Source organism: Lactuca serriola, chromosome 3, assembly GCF_051521515.1.
Source record: "Lactuca serriola cultivar US96UC23 chromosome 3, Lser_US96UC23_V15, whole genome shotgun sequence".
In the NCBI taxonomy this organism is placed as follows: domain Eukaryota; kingdom Viridiplantae; phylum Streptophyta; class Magnoliopsida; order Asterales; family Asteraceae; genus Lactuca; species Lactuca serriola.
The window spans coordinates 11638957-11642435 of NC_136410.1; the positions used below are offsets into that span (position 1 = coordinate 11638957).

Consider the following 3479-nt stretch of genomic DNA (forward strand, 5'->3'; position numbering starts at 1 on the left):
GTTTTGAGATCATTATAAATGTTTGATTTCTTTTATGTTAACATTCGTCATAACTAAGGCATAATCATGCCCAAAATATTATTTTTGTCTCAAAATTAAGCTTCCACGCGAGTCTTTACGATAGGCGTATAGTGGTTGGAGTTTGAAATTCCAAAAAAAAAAAAATATAACGATCCAACCTTGATATGCCGAAAAGGAGACAATAGTAATGATCATTTCGTTAAAATGCAAAAAGATATACGTAGTATTTATAATAAAAGATCACCACTTCATATCACTTCTTATGGTCATTTAAGTGAAATATCTCTAAGTAGTTTTATCCCCAACTCAATTTAACCTGCGTTAGCTTTTTATCTGAAATCGGCACCTGTGTTAACGAAAGGTACACGTCAACATCGCATGCTAAAAAAGAATCCGATTACAATAATTTCAAACACTTTCTCGAGTGGAAACTGACTACTCAAATTGAATATTTGCCAACCGATAACTTACCAAATTTGGCCTACGTGTGAAAATATAGTACGATCTAACCATTTATATGATACATTAAATTAAAATTTTAAACTACTAAAATATATCATATTATTCTTCCCTTTTGTATATAAATATTCCCCCCCCCCCCCCCCCCCCCCCCCCCCCCCTTTAAGATGTTCCAAAATGAATGTACTTAAATGTGAAAATTTTACGTAATTCATTGTTGAATCGGATCATGTCCGAAAGGCGAAAACTTTGTTGGCAATTTATTCGCACGTTTAAACAAAAAACGCAAATGAACCATGTATTCAAATAGGAGGTGATATTTCGGTTTTGATTCATCCATATCAAAACATGTCTTTTGAATTTATACCCTTCATTTTAATTAGAAAAAGGAACCATAATGATGGTATAAAAAATAGAAACACTCATGTTTTGGTGGATATGCAACCTTCAACCAAAAATTAAAGGTTTACAACAAAATGGATAATTTAGGCAACATGTATAGAATGAGAAAAATATAAAATATCTTTGACTAAAATAACCATTAATTTCGCAATTGATCAAGTTGTAAATTGCAAAAATTGTTGTTGACCACGAAAAAACGTAGAGAAATTGGAATATATCCCTATATTTTGTATTCGTAAAAACAATTTCAAATTATAAAATAATTTTGAGAGAAACCATTTTTTTCTTTTTTGAAATAATTTTTCTCTTAAAAAAACCATTTCATATCCTTTGATTCCTTGTAAATTCTTTTCCATTAAAATTTAAATACAATCTTCTTGTTGAAGAGCATCCCAAAGCAAAGACAAAATGAGTATTGAAATGCGAATTGTCTTGTAACACTTAGAGATGGTTGAATCTTTGGTGATACTTGATTGTTTTAGACAATAATATCTTTCTCTGTTAAATTATAATATAATATTGGATTAGACGTTTGTTTCATTAATATAGAAATGAGAATCTTAAATGAATTTACACATATGAGAATATCACTTATATGAATAATATATATTTTTAATTAAATTATGAATTCATAGATCAGTTACATTATATCTTGTCTGGTCAGATTTTCTACAAAATTTATTTATAAAAGAATATTGATTAGAAAATAACTCAAATTTTCATCAAACTTCAATTTTCCAAAAACAATGTGACACTTCGTGTTGCTAAATGCTAATTATATGTACATAGACATGCATATTACGTACATTCTATCACCGGCCATTCTCTAATAACGTTATAAAATGAAAAAAAAAATTAATAATTTTAATCCACTGTTCAGGTCATCAGCGTCACTTAATTACTGACCACCGACAGGTCGCCGTAGTACTCGGCGATACCGGAAGCTGCCCACAACCTCTCATTAAACGAATCTTGCAAATCGTCGGGGATTAACGGAGTCCGGCAAAGCGGGCAAGTTTTCTGATCATGGTCCATCCACCGGTCCAGACAGCACCGGTGGAATACATGCCGGCAGTTCGATAACTGCCGGATCTCGTCTCCGTCGTCAAACTCATACAGGCATACAGCGCAGCTCTCCGGTGGATCTACAAGCTCTGAAAATTTCACCACCGGAAGAATCTCACGGATGAGTACAGCGGACACTGACCGGAACTGATTAAACGAATCAATCCGGGTCGGGTCGATGGAAAACTCGGGTTCCAAGAAATCCCCGAGACCCATGATCTGAAAAATGGTGGAAATGAGCTTACGAATTAAGCCCATAAATGTTAGGACATGGATTAGAAGTTTGGGGAGGAAGAGCTCTGTGTACCCAACTGGGAACCCCATGATAATAAGTTGGAGCTTTTCTCAATTACCCAGATCAAACTGTTGGGGATTTTGATGAATTCACAGATAGGTATATATATACGAATTTATAGAAACTTTTAATCTCTGCAAATCGATATTTGAGGTGGAGTAGTAGGTGGAAACACGGTGACGTAGAGATAAGGTTGAAGGTGAAAGAAAGTTGTGTTGATGGTGACGATGGATGGAAAGAGAGTAGAAGAGACGGTTATGTTATGGCAGCGTGCCGTGAGATGTGTGCTGGTTATACTTTATATATAGAAGGGAAGGGAAGGGAAACGAAGGGGTGTTAAGTGTAATAAAGATAAAGTTAAAGGGGTTAAAGTAAATGACAAGGAAGTCCAGTACCATGATTGGATCGATGCCACGTTGGTTGAAACGATTGATTACAATTTACACGTTAAGTCACTCCTATTTTTTATTTGAGATAATCAACAAATAATCAAATATGTCTAAAAGAGTAAAAAGTATAATCATTAACTATTATCAATTTGAGAAATTAACTTTTTATGTCTATAATTATATTCCTACCAATAAAATTATGATGTAATTTATTGTAATGTCCAATACAAAATTGATTTTAGATACTTATAAATAAGGTTAAGTTTGAAAATTAAAATTATGCCATAACTTATTGTATTTGAGTTTATTTAATTATTACATTTTATTATAATTTTAAACGAGATTACTAAATTTATTTTTAAATTGGTTTGGTTTTTATAACCTAACTTTTTTTTTATATTACTATTTAACGTATCGTTTTTATAACTTTTGTTTTTAATTTTGTTTCTATATTTTTTATAATTTGTTTTTATCATTTAATTTTTATTTTTTACATGTTTTTTCATAATTTTTTTTTTATAAATTTTATTATTTTAATTTTATGTCTTTTTACAATCCGTTTTTACACTTTTAGGCTGCACGGAATAGAAGCGGGAATGGGCCGCAGGGAGCTTCCCGCCCGGCGGAACACCGCACTGTCGGTGCAGGATAAGGTGGCGTGCGAACGGGTGAGGGGAGGCTCTCCCGCGTTTTCTCTTCCTATCATTGGCCAAAAAAAAATTCATACTTTTTTCTTTTGAATGAATCGTTATTTAACGGTAATTTTTTTTTACTAATTGGTATATGCATTTAAACTTTTTTTTTTTTTTACACACCTATAAATACCCAACTATTTACCTTCAACCAAC

The 3479-nt window shown here is 32.3% G+C and overlaps 1 pseudogene; it reads right to left on the bottom strand.

Moving 5' to 3' along the window:
- Positions 1-1577: 1577 nt before the first annotated feature.
- LOC145091485 (brassinosteroid-responsive RING protein 1 pseudogene) lies at positions 1578-2529 on the bottom strand (annotated as a pseudogene).
- Between the last annotated feature and the right edge of the window lie 950 nt (positions 2530-3479).